We start from the raw sequence: 22,661 nt of genomic DNA, 5'->3' as shown, positions 1-22,661 counted from the left end.
TGAAAAAAAAATAAAAGTGTGTTTTAGAATATTCTTCCAGCAATTTTGTACATTTTATCATAGAGATTTTTAGTCCACCGTGAAACCACAGTTGATTGCTCACCACTAGCAGATTACAGACATCTGTGTAGAATGCTCCTCTGGGAGTAACATAATGGATTCTTCTGCTTGTGTACTGGGCTTGGGGACATGTGGCACAAGACATGTTCAATGAGTTCTGGTTGGCTCTAATAGTGCAGTGGGATTCTGATGTGCCTGGAGATAATCCTGGACACTTTAACCCAGGAACATCTGACCTATCCTTCTTATTATCTCCCCTGATTCAGGGTCATCCCAAGCTTGAGAAAATGTGGAAGACTCCCCCAGTACTAATAGACAGCTCTTTGGGGCACTGCCTGAGAGGGAGGAGAGAGTTTAGCTCCTTCTTATTCTTGGTCATATGTTCCGCAGGAGCTTGTCCACTCAAGTCCCAAATTGCCCAGACCTTCTCTTGGGGTATAATCTTGGCAGTCTGCAGATGGATCTGCCCAAAGGCAGGTGACCCACATTTTGTTGTTGGAAACTAACCTCCAATAACCACTGACTGCATGCAGTTCAGCCAATGCAGCCACTCACCAGTCAACCACTGCAGCATGAGCAGCACTAAGGAACATGTATTATGGTTATTCTGACCAAACAGACACCTCAAACATGGGGTCTTGGAACTATTCATTGATGCCCAGAACTTCTAAGTTTTGAATATGACACCAAGCCTCATGCTCAGAACAATCCCGGCTGATGTTTACTTTGATCCCTCTTATGTCTTTTGAGACCAATAGAGGTGATTTATACATAGGTAATGAAAGCCTTGTCAGGGCCATCAAGTGCCCAGACAGGCCTACACTGGACCATCTGCCAGAGCTCTGCATATCTGCTTATAAGGCCAGAAGCCCCATCTCAGACTCCCTAATGCCTTAGGAACTTGCTGTCTATCGGCTTTCTCCACCTCACTGAGGCAGGTTTCATAAGAAAACCTGCTTTACATAGATGTTTAGATTACCTTCTTCTCTAAAACTCTGATAAAATTTCCTAAGGCACTTTAAAATTCCTTATAATTGAAGAATTGAGGCCAGTTGATGATAATGGGCATTGCTTCTCCCATCATCCTTCTCTTTCTTGTTGGAAGTATTCAAGCTTCCAAGTGAAACCCTGCTCTAACTTTTGTGAGGTTATTAATCTAATAGTCTTCTGAAAATCTACAGAAACACTTAAGACATTTTTGAGTCTCCTATAATTGGTGGCTTGAGGCCATTGTTAATAGTAGATATACTTTCAAGCCCAACACTCCCTCCAGGCTGGGACCCTGTGTATCCACTGTATGAATAGGGGTTCAAGAGAACTGACTCTTGTCCAACGACAACTTTAAACTATTCTCTCTGGGACACCAGACATCCGAAGGACCTTGCTTTTATTTTTCTGGTACCACGGAAAATAATTACCTCATCTAAATAAACAAATGCTGCTATATATTTCATATCATCATTAACCTTTTCTTTTGCCTCCAGACCTCTTTATAAATTGCTAAAACCCAACAGGGAAATGAAAGCAATTTGTGTCTTAGTTCTCATCAGCCAAGGGCACTCCCCAAGTCCTCTACTTAATACTGACTCCTGACTTCTTAGCAACCAGTGCAAGCTTCTGACTCCTTAGCAACAGTCCAAGGTTTTCTGAAGTCAAGTTTAAATGTACTAATCTCCTTTAACACATATTGGGAAGTCTATACTGGCCAAATTCCTTCTGGACTACAAAAATGGGGGCTTAAACATTATTAAGTGCTGTAGGATTCTGATATTATGCTCTTAATAAGCACCTCCTTAATTTACTCTTACAAGTCATTGATTTCAGACAACTGAGCTTCTCTTAGACTTCTCTGCAAAAGGTCAATATCGTGCTCTTCTGTCCTACATTGCTTAGTCTGATGGCAGCTTACATCTCATCCCTGAACGTCTTTCTCCATTTCTCTTTCCAGGGTTCAATAATGAGGAGTCGTTAGCATAAAAACTCCCAGACTCTGTTTGCAGGGGAAGGTTCCATACATAGTCTCCTAGGAGAGACATGACAGTGTGCCTTTTTGTTCAGTCTCTATCTTTATATAGTATCTGCACAAGGAAGACAAATGTAAAGAGCATCTAGGTATTCATATGTGCATGCTATACTGGGCCAGACCTTTAAAAAGGTTTCTAGAGACAAACCCAAGTCCTTCTATCTAGAAACCTCTGTGTCTATAACACACCTGTAACCTTGCCTACCCTGAAGATATCCCATTGTGTCCCTTCTTTCCTCCCTCTATCCTTGGAACAGATGCTATTGGTGTCTTGCTCTCATTTTCTCAATATTTAGCATTCATACATAATGCTCCAGGCTACAAGGTCCTGCTTCTTCTGGCCAAAGAGGCATGTTCAGCATGTATGGATAGCAGACCAAATGTAAAGAAAATAATGCCCCTGGGAGGAGACTTCAATCAATGATAAATGTCCTGCTTCCCTACCCTCATATGACATAACTCTGAGGTATGTTCTATCCAATCTTCCAGATGTCCCCACTGGATAAAATCCCTGATCCTCACAGAGTGACCTGCTTACTGATGTACATACACTGGCTGTCCCCCTTCATACCACACTTCCCCCTCCCCTAGCAGTGCTTGCTAGAATCACCTCCAACAAAAACTTCTCACAATCAAGTATTTGTTTCAAAGTCTGTTTCTGGAGATATCAACTTAAGACAACAATTGAGGAGGTGGGACTTGTTTCGGTTAGCTCTTACATTCCCTGGATCCTGTTTCTATGTCTACCCCATGTGTTGCCCCATATTCCTCCTTACCACCCCCACTCTCCCTTAGAAACAACCATATAGACATAGTTCTGGTGGGTTTTAGTCCCTAAGCCAAACTGGCCCAGCCTATCCTACCTCCACCTTAAATAGTGGTTCAGCTCTCTGTTATTAATTGACAGGGACACACTGGTCACTTCGGGCCCACTCTCTAGTACCCTGAGTTTCAGCTCATTCTATTTTAATAGCCACGCTGAGAAAATACTTACCTGATACTTACCTGATCCTATAGGAAAAAACAAAATGCTGGCGGGCTGCTTGGCAAGAGCCTATGGTGGTAGGGCTCAGGAAAAACTTAGTTCCCCTGCTACTTCCCCACTTTGTTTTAGTTAGGCTGACTTTTAAAACACCTGTATTCTCTTCTTCACCATACCAGATCAAACTAGATCCCTGTTTGGGTGTTACAGACATCCTGTTAGCTCAACTGTTAGTTTTTAAAGGGCTTTGTGGAAGGCAGAATAATGAACCCCCAGAGATGTCCACACACTAACCTCCAAATCCGGTAAATATGTTATGTTACATGACAATGAAGAACGCGGGTAGCAGATGGAATGAAGATTGCTAACAATATGAAGATTATCCTGGGTCATCTAGGTGAACCCAGTGTAAATACAAGAGTCCTTAAATGCATAAAAGAAAGCAGGTCAGAGTAATGCGGCCTGAGAAGATCTCAACCCAGTTTTTCTGACTTCAAAGATGAGGAAAGAGTGCTGTGGGCCAAGAAATGTGGGAGGCCTCTAGAGGCCAGAAATGCCAAGGGAAAGAATTCTCTTCCAGAGCCTTCAAAAACGAATGCAGTCCTGCTGCTGTCTTCATATTAGGCCAGTGAGACCCATTTTGTACCTCTGAACTACAAACCTGCAATGTGCTATGTTAAGACATGGTGTGTGGTAATTTGTTAGAGCAGACATAAGCATGGAACGTCTGTTGTTATCCTAAGGATCCAGAAGCTTCCAGAAGCTTCCATTGCAGCTGCCATCTGACTTGCTATCTCCACCTTGGTCCCAGCAACTAAGATTTGGCTAATATCACCACTGTGCTTCCTTCTAAGATTTGCTCTTCTCTCCACTTCCTGTGGATATTTGTTTTTTTTCCTATGCCTACTCATTTGACCACCTTTAAAAACAGAAAGAAAGTGGGCAGATAATGGTTTGATTTTACCCTCTTACATGTAGGACTCAGGTTTTAGAATAGCTCCAGATTCTACCTGGCCTAAGTGATGCTGGTATGCATTTCCTCAATAAACTATCCTTTGGTCAATGTTTTCTCTGCAAAGTAATCTCAGCCTCAGTATATTTACATTGGCTAGACACCTTTTCTCCTAGCTTCTGGTGAGAAAATAATTCCCTTTTTGCTCCAAAACCACTTGCTTGGAGGGTATTGATAATCAAATGCCCAGATCTATCAGACATTCCACCAGCCTGAATTCTGATCCTGTCCATGTAAGCTCTGTGTTTAAGGCATGTCCCTCTCATGATTCTATACTAGCACATCCTAGTGATGAGGTGCAGTCTAATTGGAAAGAGCCTGAACTCTGAATAGGATTCTTCCTCTGACCATATTAGGTCAGCTATGATCTTGAATGAAGCCATTACTTGTCAAAGGGTTATATCAGGAAACAGGGGTGGTGAGAGAGAAGGCAGAAAAGACCTTTAAAAATAACAGGGCACCTGTTGGGATGAGCACTGGGTGTTGTATGGAAACCAATTTGACAATAAATTTCATATTAAAAAAATAACATTCCAGTCCCCTACTTATCATTTGAGAATGTAGGGGAGGCAAAATTATCCCTCTACCCTCTTAGAGTTTGGGTGGCTGGACCTGAAAGTTGAAATGATAAACAGGTTGATTGTAGAATAGCATACAAATTTATACAGGTTTTACGTGACACAGGAACCTCATAAGGAATGAAGACTCACAGAAACAGAAAACCTGCATGATTTTACAGTGATTGAGCAAAGAGAGGCAATTGTGGAAAAATAACTAAGCTATGTGGGGAGGCTAAAGGAAGATAATTATTTTTAACAAGGTCTGTTTGTATAGAATTCTCCAGGTTTTGACTTCTCATCCTTGATGATAGGAATGTTACTTTCCTTCTTGTACAGGAATGGCATGTTTCACATGGGAATTTTTTAATTTGTAAGGAAAACAAGGTTAAAGTGCCCTTCTTGCAACTGCTACTTTTTAAGTGCTTTCAGCTCAAAATACTTTTTATGCCAAAGTGCATATTTTGGGGTTGAATACTCTGCCACTCTACAAGAATCTCATTTGAAGGTCATAGACCAGTTCACTTCTTAGAAAATTTCACCCCATTCCAAATTAAACATGACTCCCAGGTTTTAACCTGGTCTGAAGGCAAATTGTCTCTAAGTCCTGACCACAGCTGGTGGCTTCCCCCACCTGTGCAGGATATCCACTCTATGTCCCCATGTGCCACTCTTCAGCAGTCCTGGAAAGGTCATCAATTGCAAGTAGCTTCATTCCAGGCTCCCTTTGGGGATGATTTTGTTTCACGAGACCTTTTGGCATTGTAATAATAAAAAATAGAAAGGAAAAAAAAGTCCATGCCCATTCAAAGATATGTATGCACACAAGGACATTTACTAACCATATGTCTCCTGAGGAAGGAGAAAAATAGTGGCAATAGGAATAAAGTGCAAAACAATGAATTCATTAATCAAAAAAATAATTAGTCAGTGAAGGCAAGCCAGGGGCACACATGGGCCAGGGGGGCACTGCTGCTGGGCATTGAACTGAGCACTCTGGTAGACCCAATTGTCTGTACACATGAGGCAGTTGTGCATGAGGAGGGGTGCAGGTTGTGGGGAAATGGCTAAAAGAGACGAGCTTAGAGACTTTCACAATGACCCTTCCCCATGCCAGTAGTGATAATTCCTCCCTGTGTGCTGTTTTGAAGTTTGAGACGTAAGTAAATAAAGTTGGCGTCAGCTTTGAGTCCTCTTGTACCACCAAAGCCACACTGCTGGGTGGACTGTAACTCTGCTGCCAACCACTTTCTATGGTTATAATTAGACATTCCCACTCCTGCTACCGATAGCTGCAGCAGCCCAGAGTGGGCAGAGGAGCGGGTGGAGTGGCAGGGAAGAAGAGAGCAGTGTGGAAAGGCATCTGTATGAGAAACTGTTCCTGTTGAACCCACTATAAAGCAAAGAAGTAGGTCAACACTTAAAATTCAGTGATTTGTCTCCAAGGAGCATGCTGGCTCATACAATAAGTCACATTTTCTGTGGGCTTAGAGCTATAAATCATATAAGCTTTTGCATAAATGATGCCCATTTATTTTTGTTGTTGTTGTTTCTATATTATTCAATGGGAATTGGCCTGAAAAATAAGAGTAGGTCTTTCTATTTTTATGTCTTGTGGTTGTTTTGTTATTGCAACTTATAAATCAAGAAGTGATCTTTTAAAAAATTATATATATTTTTTTATTTTTTGAGAGAGAGAGAGCAAGAGGGGGAGAGGGGCAGAGAGAGAGAGAGAGAGAGAGAGAGAGAGAGAGAGAAAGAGAATCTTAAGTAGGCTCCACACTCAGCACAGCCTGATACAGGACTGAATCCCACAAACCTGGGATCATGACCTGAACCAAAATCAAGAACCAGATGCTCAACCACCTGAGTCACACCGAACCCCTATGTATGTACGTACGTATGTATGTATTTATTTTTTTATTTTTATTTTTTTCAGAAACATAGAGAGGCAAGAAGTGATCTTAGCAAAGAAAGGATTATATAGCAATTGGAGTTTGTTTTAAATAAAAAATAAGTTTTAGGTTAAACATCCTATTCTCAAATAAAGCTACTAGAAATGATTGGTGATTTAAAAAAATAATGTATTTTAATTTTTTTAAAAGTTTAGGTTTGCAAAACAAATTGCGCAGAAAGTAAAGAGAATTCCCACATCCTCCCTCCCCTCTCCTGCAGTTTTTTTGTTTATCGACATCTTGCATGAGTGTGACATATTTCTCACAATTGATGAGTCAATAATGAAATAATATTAGTATGATTTTTTTTAATTTTTTAAAGTTTATTTGTTTTGAAAGAGAGAGAGATGGGTGGGGGAGGGGCAGAGAGAGGAGGGAGAGATAGAGAATCCCAAGCACATGCTGCACTCAGGGCAGAGCCTGATGCATGACTTGAACTCACGAACCATGAAATCATGGCCTGAGCTGAAATCAAGAGTTGGATGCTCAATTGACTGAGCCACCCAGGTGCCCCTGGCAAATTAAATTTTTATGAAATGGGGCTGTGCAACTATTTTTATGACATATTTCTAAAACTATAGTTTTCAATATTTCTTTCAAAAATGGAGAATTCTTCTAACAACAGAGCACTATGAATACATATAATAAAACATGTACAAGATCTATATGAAGAAAACTATTAAAATGTTGATGAAAGAAATCAAAGAAGATCTAAAGAAATGGAGAGGTATTTCATGTTCATGAGTAGGAAACTCAACATTGTTAAGATATTCATTCTTCACAACTTGGTTTATAGATTCAATACAATTCAAATCAAATTTTCAGACAGCTGCTTTGTGGATATCAACACACTTATTCTAGAGTTTATATAGGCTAATATTTTCTGATTTTAAGAGTTACTATAAAGTTACAGTTATCAAGACAGTATGATATTGGTGACAGAATAACCAAACAGATCAACGGAATAGGATACAGAACCCAGAAATATACCCTCACAAATAAAATCAACTGATTTATGTGAAGGACCAAAGGCAAGTCAATGGAGTCAATAGTCTTTTCAAAAAATGGTGTTGAAATAACTGGTCATCCACATGCTTCCCCCCCAAAAAAATCTAGACACAGACATTAGACCTTTCACAAAAATTAACTCAAAATGACTGTAGATGTAGATGTAAAAGGAGAACTGTAAAATTCTCAGAAGATAGTGTAGGGGAAAATGTAGGGTGAACTATTCTTGGTAATTATAATATCAGTCAGACCTGTTGGCAATGATTTTTTGTGAAAGAAAAAACTTAATAGGTTGGACTTAAAATTAAAAACTTCAGCTCTATGAAAGACTCTATTAAAAGATTGAAAAGTCAAGCCACTGGAAGACTGGAAGAACAACATTTACACAACACCTGTCTGTTAAAGAACTTGTATACAACATATGCAAAGCACTTTTAAAACTCAAAAAGGAAAACAAAATATCTCATCAGACACCTCACCAAAAATTATATACAGATGGTACATAAGTATATGAAAAGATGCTCAAAATACACATTACAGAATTATAAATTAAAACAACAATTAGATACCACAATAAGATGCTATACTACATACTTATTAGATTGGCTGAAATCCAAAATAGTGATAGTACCAGATGCTGGTGAGAATGTGGAATAACAAGACCTCTCATTCACAGCAGGTGGGAATGCAAAATTGTAAATTTGAAAGATAGAATGGTATTTTCTTACAAAACTAACATAGGCTTACCATACCATCCACCAATTATGCTTCTGGGTAGTTAGCCAGTAAGTTGAAAACTTGTGTTCACACGGAAACCTGCATTATGAATATAATATGCCTAAGTGCAGATTTCTTTTTTTGGTGTTATCTATCTTGGTGTTCTCTGGGCTTCCTGGTTCTGTGACTGGTGTCTAACATTTAACTCAGAAAACTCTCAGCCATTATTACTTCAAATATTTCTCCTCTTATTGAAAAGAAGTTGTCTTTGTTTTTTTTTTTTTTTTTAAATTTTTTTTCCAACGTTTATTTATTTTTGGGACAGAGAGAGACAGAGCATGAACGGGGGAGGGGCAGAGAGAGAGGGAGACACAGAATCGGAAACAGGCTCCAGGCTCTGAGCCATCAGCCCAGAGCCTGACGCGGGGCTCGAACTCACGGACCGTGAGATCATGACCTGGCTGAAATCGGACGCTTAACCGACTGCGCCACCCAGGCGCCCCAAGAAGTTGTCTTTGATCTTCACCCCGAGAAACTGGTAGAGTTCCTGGAGGTAAAATTCATAAAAGTGTGGGCCCCCTCAAGGTTGGGTCCCCAGGAGCTCACATTCACTCTTCAGCAATTAGTCAATTACTGATTAAGTTTTCCTACTGGTGGTTTCTGCTTCCAGTAAGCTGTGATTCTGTATTTCCCTGTCTCCACAGTTTTGGGGGAAGTGGTTTACCCTGTGACATCAATTCTCTGATGAATCTAAGAAGAGAGTTGACTTTCAGTTTGCTTAGCTTTTTTCTTGTTGAGGGAAGGAGTGATAACTTTATTTTTTTATTAAGTTTATTAAGTTTATGAGAGAGAGGCAGAGTACACAGGCGCAAGAATGCACATGTGGGTGAAGAGCAGAGAAAGATAATCCCAAGTAGCTCCATGCCATAAGCACAGAGTCCAATGCAGGGCTCAAACCCATGATCCTTGAGATAATGACTTGAGCTGTAACCAAGAGTTGGACACCTAAATGACTGAGCCACCCAGGTGCCCCAGGAGTGATAACTTTCAAGTTCTTTCCATATCAGACCAAAAAATTTAGTCTTTTTAGGATAAGAAACCAAGTGGATAACAAACAAACAAACCCAACATTATTCACTAGTATATAATCATTAGGTCTTGTGTACATGGAAGTTCTTTTTTTTTTTTTTTTTTTTTACATTTATTTATTTTTGAGAAATAGAGCGAGTCAGAGCATGAGCAGGAGAGAGGCAGAGGAGGGGGGCGGGGACACATATATCTCACAGAATCTCACAGTTTCTGAGCTGTCAGCACAGAGCCTGATGCAGGGTTCAAACTCACAGACCATGAGATCATGACCTGAACAGAAGTTGGACACTTAACTGACTCAGCCACCCAGGTGCCCCTGCATATGGAAATTCTTAAATAATAATAATAAATGCAAATAATTACTGAGCAGTAAGAGGCAGGAATTTAAGACAATTGACTATGGATTGTACCAATTTAAAACAAAATTAAATCAAATCTTTGGAACCTATTTTTAATTTCATTAATTTATTTAAATTAAAAAAACTGGGGTGCGTGGATGGCTCAGTCGGTTGAGCGTCTGACTTCGACTCAGGTCACGATCTCACAGTCTGTGAGTTCAAGCCCCACATCGAGCTCTGTGCTGACAGCTCAGAAACTGGAGCCTGCTTCAGATTCTGTGTCTCCATCTCTCTCTGCCCCTTCCCTGCTCTCACTCTGTCTCTCTCTCAAAAATAAATAATAAACATTAAAAAATTTTTTGAAAAATGCCTTCACTTCTTCCACTGCCACTCCCTGCTTCCCTCACCTTGCAACAACTAATCTGTTCTCTGTATCTCAAAGCTTGTGGGGTTTTCTGTAAGTTTCCACATATAAGAGATTGTACAATATTTGTCTTTCTCTCACTGACTTATATCACATAGTATAATGCCATCGAAGTCCATCCCTGTTGCCCCAAATAGCAAGTTTTATTTTTCTTATGGATGAGTAATATTCCATTGTGTATGTATGTATATATATATATATATATATATATATATATATGTACATATATATGTATATAGAAGTGTTATATATATACACACATATATATAACTTCTTTTATATATGTGTACATATATATGTACACATATATATATAACTTCTTATATATATGTGTGTATATATATATATATATATATATATATATAAAACTTCTTTATTTATTTATTTATTTATCAGTAGACACTTATGTTGTTTCCATATCCTGGCTATTGTAAATAATTCTGCAATAAGCATGGAGGTGTATGTATCTTTTCAAATTGGTGTTTTTGTTTTCTTTGAATACATACCCAGAAGTAGAACTCCTGGATCATATGGTAGTTCTATTTTTAATTTTTTTTAGAAAACCCCATACATTTTCCATAGTGATTGTATCAATATAACATACATTCCTGCCAATAGTGCACAAGGGTTCCCTTTCTCCACATCCTCACGAACACTTGTTATTTATTGTCTTTTAATTAATAGCCATTCTAACAGATGTGAGGTGATATTGTGGTTTTGATTTACATTTCCTTGATGATTAGTGATTCTGAGCATTTTTCATGTACCTATTGGCCATCTGTATGTCTTCTTTGGGAAAAAAAATCTGCTCAGATCTTCTACCCATTTTTTCATCAGATTGTCTTTTTGCTATTGCATTGTATGAATTCTTTGTATGTTTTGAGTGTGAGCTTATCACATATATGATTTGTTTTTATTTTCTCTCATTCAATATGTTGCCTTTTCATTTTGTTAAAGGTTTCCTTTACTGTATAGAAGATTTTTAGTTTGGTGTAGTTCCACTTATTTATTTATTTATTTATTTATTTACTTACTTACTTACTTATTTATTTGTTTTTGGTGTTAGAGTCAAAAATTCTCATCAAAACTTATGTCAGGGAGCTTACTGCCTATATTTTCTTCCAGGATTTTTATGGTTTCATGTCTTACTGTCAAGACTTTAATCCATTTTTCATTATTTTTTATGTATAGTGTAAGATAGTGGTCCAGTGTTCTTCTTTTGTATGTGGCGATCTAATTTTCCCAACACCACTTATTGAAGAGACCATCTTTTCCACATTGTATATTCTTGGCTCCTTTGTTGGAAATTAATTTACCATAATGTGCAGGTTTATTTGTGGGCTCTCTATTTTGTTCCATTGATCTATGTATGTGTTTTTATGCCAATACCAAACTGTGTTAATTACTACAGCTTTGTAATATAGTTTATTACAAAGGAACATGGTGCCTCCAGCTTTGTCCTTCTTTCTTAAGATTTCTTTGGCTAGTCAGAGTCTTTTGTAGTTCCATATAAATTTTAGGATTGTTTGTTATATTTCTGTGAAAAAGTCCATTAGAATTTTGATAGAGATTGAATTGGATCTGTTTATTGCTTTGGGTAGTATGGACATTTTAACAATATTAATTCTTCCAATCCATGATCATAGAATGTCTTTCCATTTATTTGGATCTTCTTAAGTTTCCTTCCTTGATATCTTATAGTTTCAAAATGATATTAAGTTTTCTTTCACCTCCTTAGTTAAATTTATTCCTAGATATTGAATTCCTATTGCTGACAGCCATTAGCTTTTTAACCTTCCAGATATTTCAGGACAAGGGAAAACTGTGGGCTAAAGGCAGTTTGGGAAGTATAGGAACCTGTGAAATATTAGCAACAAACATATCCAGCATCTAGGGGATGAGCATATTGTCTTAGTAGAGGGATCTGAAAGTCTTAGTCCATTTGGGATTCTATAACAAAGTACCACAGACATTTAAATAACAGATATTTACTTCTCACAGTGCTGGAGCCTGAAAGTCCAAGATCAAGGTGCCTGTATGGTCAGGTTCTGGTGAGGGCCCCCTTCCTGGTTCATAGGCAGCTATCTTTTTACTGTGTCTTTGTGTGGTGGAAGGGGCTAGGGAACTCTGTGGGGTCTCTTTTATAAAAAATACTAACCCAGGGCACCTGAGTGGCTCAGTAGGTTCAGCATCTGACTCTTGATTTCAGTTCAGGTTATGATCTCATGGTCATGAGACTGAGCCCCATGTAGGGCTCTGTGCTGACAGTGGAGCCTGCTTGGGATTCTCTCTCTCCCTCTCCCTGTGCCCCTCCCCCACTTTCTCTCTCTCTCTCTTAAAAATAAATTAATTAAAACATTAAAAAAATAAAAGCACTCATCCCATTCATGAGGGCTCCACTCTCATGATCCCTGTACCTCCCAAAAGCCCCATGTCTTAGTACCATCACATTTAGGATTGCAGCTTGTGAGTTCTGTGGGGGAGGACACAAATATTCATACCATCACATCTGGTTAATAAAAGACCAGGTACCAATTAGCGTTCAGAGAATCATGGTCTTTTTTTTTTTCCTTTGTTTTTCTACGATGCCCTAAGAACTCTCGTGCATATAACATGTACTTGTGGAATAAATGCATAAATGGCCTAATGGGATCAGAGTCTTTACACTCAAAAACAGAACAAAGTAAAGCAAAAACAACCTGTGTGTCATTTGATATCCTGATGATCCCTATGGTGTCCAACATAAGACAGTTACTTTAATTATATATGTATATATGTGTGTGTGTGTATGTGTGTGTGTGTGTATATATATATATATATATATATATATAGTATATTTTATATATTTATATATAGTTGAGTGGCTATCCCATTTGAGGGAAATTATTCAGTAGCAATGCTTCCAGGACAGATATATAACTGGAACTGAGTTGGCGGGGGGGTGGCAGTGGAAAGGCAATGGGGAGAGGTCAATGGTATTACATGGGAAATAGCCAGACACTCACAGTCTTGCCCATCATAAGATTCATTTTCAGCTCAAGATCCAGCCAGTTTGTCCCCCTTTGCTTCAAAAAATATAAAAACACTTCATCTACAACAAGGATCATGGCAAATATTGTAGCAAAAGTTTAAGCAAGAGTTCAACAGTCTTCAGGTTTGGGAACTGACTTTAGGTTCAAGCAAACCATCTGAAGAAGACAATTCCAGAAATGTTTATAGGCAGCTAGCATTTTTAAGGGCATTAGACATGATCAAACCACTGGGAAAATTAGTTAAAAATTTGTTTTCCTCAAAGTGGATGCTGAGCATAATCATAGTCAAAGAATAAGAACTTTTTTTTTTTTTTTTTTTTTTTGCAAATAATAACAAGGGTCTTAAAATAGCAATGTGACAGTCCAGATAAGATCAGGTTGGGCGGTGCCTGGGTGCTTCAGTGAGTGATGTGTCCGATTCTTGATACTGGCTCGAGTCATATTCTCATGGTTCATGAGATCAAGCCCCAAGTTGGGCTCTGTGCTGACAGTGTGGAGCCTGCTCAGGATTCTCTCTCTCCCTCTCTCTCTCTGCCTTTCCCCCTCTTGCTTGTGCTTTCTCTCTCTCTTTCTCAAAATAAATAATTAAACATTACAAAATTTTTTAAAAGATAAAAGAATAAAAAATTAAAGATCAGGTGGGGCCAAGAAAAATAGATAAGAAGAGCAGAACCAAAAATAAGGAAAAGGCAGAATGATTGAGAACAGAAAAATTTCCCTCATCTAGGAAAACAGAATGCTTATGACAGAACCCATTAGTCACCTTTTCCAGTTATTATATATATTTGTCTTTAAATTAATTGTACAGCTACAGGTACATGGCACACATTTCCCTAACTTGGACACTGTTAAATGGAAGATAAAAAATCAACTTAGCAGCAGGGCTTTTTCTTTCCCTTTTTTTTCATTTTTTTTAAAGAAAGGAGACTGATATTACATGTAAACATTGCAACTCAATTCACGAACATGAAGAATATGATGGGAAAAGGGTGAAGGGCGTGTACTTGAATCAGAGAGAATACAGTAGTTTCCTTTCCATAGTCCAAGCTCAGTAATGCTCTGTTAAATACAAACTACTCCAAATGGAAGAACATGTGACTTGTTTTTTTCCTCTCCTGAGTATTATAACAAGGACGCTAGTATCCAGACTATACAGAAACAGGTAAGCAGACGTCTTTGTAGAATCTCATTTTTTCAAAGCCTACTCATGTCCGGGATTCTGTCTAATTAGAAGGGGACAATAGTGATCTTAATGTTTGGATTCTTCATGCAGGCGCCAGGAAACTGAATTGTGTAAAGGAGCTCAGAGTCATAGATTCATGAGTCCTGCCCTGGTCGTGTGTCTCTTGAGGTCTTTGGTTTTCCAGGAAAAGGCATGGCAGGGCCCTGACCTGAGTGTCTGCACCTCCAACAAGGATTCTTATTGTCACCATGTTTGAAGCCAGGAGCCTTGCTTCCACGTTCTTTCAGCTCAGTGCAGATTTGAGGTGTTCAGCACTGAATGTGTATTTCACTTTGGGGTATTTCAAACCCCAAAGACTCAGATATTGATAGCTATAGCTGGTGCAGTGTTTCTATCTGGAAGGCAACATTTTCCTACAGCAGATTTGAAAACCAAAGTATAATTGGCCTAAAAGAAATTGATGAGCCAAGCCTGAATTGTTGCCTTAGATGCAAGTACACATTATGGCTGATCTATGCACTAGTTACTGTGCACTAGAACCAACAGCTCTGCAGGGTCTCGGATGTGGACAATGACTGGAAATGTAATTGATGGGTTTGGCCATCATTAAGGACAAGGAGTAGGCATCAGAGAGTTTAGCATTATGGGGAAATGGATACTTGTGATATTATGAAGAAAACTATTGTGCTCAGTTAACTCTCGCTTTGTAAGTATCCTGTAGATAGGTAGGATGTCCTCAAAGATGGTAAGACTTAAACCTTTTAGAAAGGAGATATGGTGGGGCACCCAGCTGGCACAGTCAGTAGAGTATGCAACCCTAGATCTCTGATCTCCGGGTCTTGAGCTATGGCCCCACATTGGGTATAGAGATTGCTTAAAAATAAAATATTTTTAAAAAGCAAAGGAAAGGACAAATGGTTTGACCAAATGCTGCTGTTCATATGCTTCTTGTTAATTATCATTAGCTGTTGGTGAACAAATAAACCAAATCCCAGAGCCTTTCAATCCTTAATTATCTGTCTGAACCCAGAAAAATCCTGAACTCACATTCCTTCAATTAAGCACTTGCAGTTTATCTAGACCTAACAAAATACATTCTCTGACCACTTTTCTGCCAAGATTCTACTGTTTTACATTTGCTTCGGGTGTGAGAGAGAATTGAGGAAATTGTCTAAAATTTAGACATCAAGAGTCTCAGAACCAGAGTGTATCTGCCTTAAAATATAATTTTTTACACCTACTTGGTAAGTCCTGGAATTTTCCTTGAAGATAAAAGGTATACTAGTAATGTCCTCCTTCATGAACACAGATGTAAGCAGAGGCTGGGAGGGCCGGCTTTTTCTTGCTGAGCCAGAAAAAAGCGAGTGTGAGTGCAGGGAAGTGTGCCATTTTCCCATCCTTTTCCAAGAGGATATTGATCACACCCTTTTCCTTTGGGTCATAATGGGGACGGGCTGTTTCAGGAAACATGACTCCTCCTTAGTGAAGCTCAGGATACAATTCCACGGCCATGCACACACCGAGTCAGCCCTTTCCTGTTCATCTCCTCGGGCTTCAGCACTGCTCCTGAGCTTCCAGAAGATCTGGCCAGAAGCCCTCTGGTCCTGTAAATAAGCCAACCTTGCCTGGCCTTCTGTTTGTTGAAAAAGTTACATCAGATTTTTGTTGTTGCTATTTGGCAGACAATAAACATCTTTCTCCAATGTGCATGCACTCTCCACACCACTGATAGAAAAATTGTCCCAAGTACCTGTTAACCATTTTTATACCTTTTTTTTTTTTGGAAAAAAATGCTTATCTAGTCCATTTTTAGGGAGAGGATTTTGTTTTTTTGCAATTCTTTATGTATTTTGGATGTTAACCCCGTATCAGAGGTAGGGCTTGCAAATATTTTCTCCTATGCCATAGGCTCTGTCTTCATTCTCTTGCTTGTTTCTCTTGCTGTGCAGATTCTTCAGTTTGATTCAGTCCCACTTGTTAAATTTTGTTTTTGTTGCTTGTGCTTTTAATAACAAGTCCAAAAGATTTTTTGCCAACACCCATACCAATGAGGTTTTCCTGATGTTTTTTTCTATGAATTTTATGGTTTTAGGTCGTATTTGAGTCTTTAATCCATTTTGAGTGAATTTTTGTGCACAGTGTAAGACAGAGGTCCAATTTCATTCTCCTGCATGTGGATTCAAGTTTACTCTGCACCATTTATGGAAGAGACTATCCTTTCCCCACTGAGTATTCTTGGCTCCCTTGTGAAATATTAGTTGACCATATATGTGAGAGTTTATTTCTGAGTTTTCAATTCTGTCCCATTGGTCTGCATCTATTTTTGTGCTAGGACCATACAAAATGCACATCTCTCATGACATCTTGCATTAAGTGGCTCAGTGGTTACCTGCTGCTCCATGACCTAGTTTAATACCTGAGGGGCTGTTGTTGGGACAAAAGGGGTCATGTGGACAAGTGTAGGACATAGTGCATATGGTATGACTTCCCCTTCTCCACTACAGCTTCCTGCCCAACTGCTGTCATGTTGTGACACCACAACTTTATTTTTATTATTATTATTTTTTAATTTTAGAAAGTGAAAGAACACAAGCAGGAGAGGGGCAGAGGGAGAAAAAGAGACTCCCAAGCAAGCTGCACTGTCAGTGCAGAGCCAGAAGCAAGGCTCTATCCCACAACCCTGGGACATGATCTGAGTCAAAAGCAAGAGTCAGAAGTTCAACCAACTGACTACCCAAGCACCCCAATGACATCTTTAAATTGCTGATAATTAAGACTTAGTTTAGATTTCTGGTAACCTGTCATTGCTTCTCAGGCTTACGGACTGGTGCTATCCTCAATCAAAAGAGGTGCAGATGCCCATGGCCTCTGCTAGGCCATTAAATCTAATTTGCAGGCAAATAAAAGAAGAGGAGGGCTGGAGAAGGCCTGATATTCCCTACTTATATTAAAAAAAAAAAAAAAACCTTACATAAGCCCTTCTCATTTGCCTAACTTCTCCACATTACAACATTCCCCAACAGCGAAACAAATGGGTTTTCCAACTAGGTTGTACCTTGTTTTGATTACTTAGGGATTACATAAGACATGAGGGACAGCTCCCATACTAGTATCAGTAATGAAAAAGCCATGGTGCTGATGTCATTGTTGCTTATTTTTGAGCCTCAATAGAATATTCAGTGTTTGCTAGAACACCAGACAATGTACTTTCTTACCACAAGGACTTCCAGTCTTGTGCTGTGGATAATGTACCCATGATGTGAGGTGAAACAAGCCAGATGGCATGTAGCCAAAGGGCAGTGTTCCTCACTTTGAGTTTCCTACTCCTATGAATCCTGTTGATCATTTAGTATCACACTTTCATTCCAAAGATGTAGGTAGTACTGTAGGTATCTCGGGATGTTTGTCCAGCATGCCACTAGCGGATTGATCCTCCACAAACATCCAGGGGTGTGCCTCAGCCACCCTACATTTCATTTCATTACAACCTCTCCATGCCAACCATGGTTAATTGGTCTCCAAGTACACCTCACTCAGCTAGACTAATCAGGGTCTTGTTCTGGAAATTTGGGATTGAATTCAGGTTTCTAGTCAATCTGAGTGATCCCCTAAATAATGGAAACAGGGTCATGATCCTATACCCACCAAGATTTCTAAGATCACAGAGAATGTGTGAGATGTGCAGAAGGAAGTCCAGGAAAGCATTTGGTTCTGACCCATTATCAGGTGTGACATTGGGTTCGGAGACATACATCCATTTTTACTTAATACCACAAGGTAGTTGTTTCTTAAAAATGAAGAGTCCTAACCCAGTCTCTCCCAAGGGATACCTTAATATAATACGAAATTTATATTTGGTCCTTGTCCCTGGTTTCTAGCACAAGAGCTGCTAAAATATTTGGAATATACTGGGTGATGGAGGTGAGAGGAATATCTTTGGTTATTTGTAATAGCCCCTTTCAACCATATCTGAGTGTACACTAATGAAGTGGTGACTACTGAAAGATGGTGGTTGGTTGTCAGGGGGTTAGAATTTTCAGCTCTGTCCTCCAGCCTCCTCGTAGAGGAGATGGGCAAAGGAGTGAGTGAATCATGAATGGACAATGATTTAGTCAAACATGCCTATGTCCTGGAACCTCTATAAAAATCCTACACAATGAGATTCAGAGTTTCTGGGTTGGTGAGCATACCTATGTGCTGGGAGTGAGACATACCCCAAACATACCCCAAACTCTACAGAAACAGAATGTCCTGAGCTCAGGAACCTTCCCAACCTCAATGTATGTACCTCCTCATCTGGCTGTTTATTTTGTTAAACAACAAAAATTCAACCAAATAAATTTTTAAAAATCTACTTGGTTTTATTAACCTATTCATGAATCAGGCAGCATCCTGTCTAGCCAGTAGAGAGGAGCTCCAAATGGACTACAGAAAAGGATAAGTTTTTAAAGGCAGAACAAAGAAATCATAAACATGGAAAAAAGATTATTTCAGGTGATGTTGCCTTCATTTTAGGACACAAAGGTCTTAGTAGGTCCCCTCATCTTCCACTGGGGGATGGAGAAGTCCATGGGATATATTATCTTATTGTTGATGAGAAAATTCCTGACTGAGCATTTAAGACTGCATTTCTGGGGAGGTTGAAACTGTAATCAGGGTAGTTATTAAGTCTTAGTCTACTGACTTGGTGCCTTAACTTAAGTGATGCCATTTTTGGCCTGTGGTTTTCTTTTTAACATGATTTGTATGTTTTATAATATCTTTTATCATAAACCAGCAACAGTAAGTAAAGTGTTTCCTTCAGTTCTGTGAGCTGTTATAGAATATTATCAAACCAGAAGAGGAGGTCATGGGAATCCCCTATTTCTAGTTAAGTTGGACAGAAGTATGGATAATCTGCGGACCCACTACTTGCAATTGGCATCTGAAGTGAGGGACAGTCCTATGGTGTCACAAAGTACACCTTAAGACCTGACCTTTGTACACCTGCTTGTACTCATTAACTTTTGTCTTACATTTTTCCTTAAGCTCTTCTTTTTTGCTTACCTCTTAACTCAGGCAGATGAAACCCTGAACCACCCCTCTGGTGACAGTGCTTACTCTTACAAGACCTCCCGCCAGCCCAGACCACCCAGACCTGAGTTAAACCCCCAACTTGCGCCTGTGCAGATGGACCATGCAGTGACCCCTGGGATGACGAGCAATTACCTTGACCTTATTATAATATGAAAAGCTCTGCCTGAGGAGGAGCTTCAGCCTCATTTACATATAGGCATGCACATGTTTGTGTATAGGCATGTTGCCTCAAGGTGCATGCACAACCTTATGAATGACAAGGCTTTCCTATTGAAATATTCATCCCAATCCTAAACAAAACAATCCATTCACCTTCTTTTAGGGAGTCACATCTTTGGAAGCCATTTTGCAGCAACCCACATGGTGTAGTTTCTGACTCACCAAGGAGTAAAGTCACATTGGTTCGATTACAATGGGACTGAAATTTTAACCTGTGAGGTCTGTGTTAACTCCAGGTACTTGATGTCAGAATTGAATTACATCGTAGGACAGCCAGTTGGTATCTGCAGAGAACTGGAGAATTCCTTGGTTTGGGAAAACTCACACATTTAGTGTCAGAAAGATTGTGAGTGGAGAGACAGTTTTCCTTTATCCATCAACTCCACAATTGTATTTTTTTTTTAATTTTTTTTTTCAACGTTTATTTATTTTTGGGACAGAGAGAGACAGAGCATGAACGGGGGAGGGGCAGAGAGAGAGGGAGACACAGAATCGGAAACAGGCTCCAGGCTCTGAGCCATCAGCCCAGAGCCCGACGCGGGGCTCGAACTCACGGACCGCGAGATCGTGACCTGGCTGAAGTCGGACGCTTAACCGACTGCGCCACCCAGGCGCCCCAACACAATTGTATTTTTTTATGGGGAAATGCAAATTTGCTGGATGGGACACATGAACCCACCACACCTCCAGGCTGGTCTCAGTCATAGTTTTGCCCACCATGGAACCCTCCAGACAACCGCCCAGTCACCACCAGCCTGTCCTCCCTTCCTACCAATAATGCAAAGAGAATACCAGGAAAGCTGTAATCTCTCCACAGAGCCCAGTAGTCTGGAAATGTTACCACATGGCATAGTAACCTACAAAAAAACTGAACTGTTGACACCATGCCACTTATATATACATTTTAGATTTGTGCAATGTTCAGACAAGAGCCAGGAGCTGTGACCATTTTCGGCCACCCTGTCTTTACTAGATATTTGCTGGATGTTTTCTCCATGTCTTGTAGCTCATAATCCACTCAATGTGATTTCTGGCCCTTTTAGTTCTTAGCAGTTTTGGTTACTATATTGGTCATTGAGCCCGATAGAGAAAGAGAGAGAGAAGAGAGAATGTGTAGGACCCAAGAGCTCATCCATTCATTCATTCCCCCATTCATTCATTGTTGATTCATTCCACACATATTTTATTGTGTTCCTACCATAGGTTGGCACTATCCCAGGCCCTGGGGGCACAACATAAACCAAGACAGAAGAGGCCCTTGTTCTCATGGAGACAAATATCAATCCAATTTCTATGTATATGTGATGGGAATGAAACCTATCTAAACTGAAGTAGAGTACATGTACTGGACAGAATCCAGTCCACTTGAGGAAGTGAATCTTAGGATTGAGCTCCTAAAATATGTAAGATTAAGCTGGGCTGAGATGTTTGTCTTGGATAGGATACAGAAGGGAGTATTCCAGGTAGAAGAAACAGCATGTGTAAAGGCTCTGTAACAGGAGATAATATGGAGTGCTCCGGGGCCTATGAAGCCAGTGTGGCTGAAACTGAGAAAGAGGGGACAGAGTGAGGGGTCCCACACTGGTGAAGAAGGATGGTTATATCCAAATGGTCATCCACATTGAAGACTTCTGTTTTTAGCTTAGGCACAATAGGAAACCAAGAAACCCCCGAACTTAGATGGAGGAAGGAATGTGTTCCCTTTGGAATGTTCTGTGGTCCAAGTAAGGAATCATTGCAACTTTGGCTGGAAAGTTGCTATGGGTGTGGTATGCATGGGACAGATTGAAGAGTTACTTAGGACACAGAAGTATTTGGATTTAGAGATGGATAGAGTATTGGGGGGGGGGTGGAGGGGAAAGAGGTATCAGAGGAGGTTCTTGGTTGCATACCTGTAAAACTGCATCAAGAACCCCCTGAGGTTGCACCACCTCTCCCCAGTGCTGCTTCTACTCCATAAATGAGACACAAAATGCAATCTGTCCTTCGGCTCCATAGTTGCAGAGAAGACAAAAGTTAGGTAAATGCATCCCCTTTGTTACCAGTTAAGACTCCAGTTCTTAACCCATAACTCTCTTGAACTGGACTGAATTACCTCTGAGCCAAAAAGACCCTTGTGTTCCTCCAGGTAGGGTTGAGCTCAGGCAGGGTGGCTCCTGGACCCTGTCCTCATGAATCATAACAGCAAAATTGTGGTTTTACTTGTGCTTCCATTCCAATGACAAAATGAGGTGAGAAGCCTTTGACCAAGACCATCTCACAGAGGAGGAGAAAGAGTGATTGTCCCTAGGGCTTGCCACACTCTGGTTCATTTGCAGCTTCAAAACAGGGATAAGGACACACATTTAAAGTACATGTAACTACAAGACAGGACTGGCCTTTCTCAGACAGTGGACAAAGTCCACAGGAGTGGACTACAGAGTGGATACTTGCCTGTGTACCAAATGCAAGGGATCCCCAGGAAGCCTAAGTGCTAGTACTTACAGGAGGGCACCAAGAGCACCTGCCTGAATGTCATGGCCAGTGCCATCCTTGCCCATGGCCCTCCTTGATGAAGCAGAGGAAAAGTATGGGAAGGAGTGTTAGGGTTTTGAGTTCTTTGTCACTTTGGAGGTTGACACCAACACATTTAGCCACCCACTTAGGCAGCCACCAAGAGTGGGTTTGTGGACTCAGGAAGCAGATCTTCTAGTTTTAAACCCTGAATTGGGCCAAAGACAGCTGCATGCTTCCAGAAGGTCCAGAATTGAATAAATACTTTCAATGGGTTGAATTCTAAACCTTAAAATGTTATTTCATGTTTCTCAAAATTTGGGATATAGTTCTGAAAATGCACAGGTAGGTATATGAGAATCATTACAGTAGGAGCCACAGAGATACCTAACTCTGTGACAGCTTCTAGATGCTGACAGTGCAATCTTGGGCTCCTTTGTGTCCATTCCATTGACTCAACCCTGGCCACTGCTCTTCTGCATGCTGCCCTTTG

Source organism: Leopardus geoffroyi, chromosome A3, assembly GCF_018350155.1.
Source record: "Leopardus geoffroyi isolate Oge1 chromosome A3, O.geoffroyi_Oge1_pat1.0, whole genome shotgun sequence".
Taxonomy (NCBI): domain Eukaryota; kingdom Metazoa; phylum Chordata; class Mammalia; order Carnivora; family Felidae; genus Leopardus; species Leopardus geoffroyi.
Note: the sequence above shows the minus strand (reverse complement) of the source record.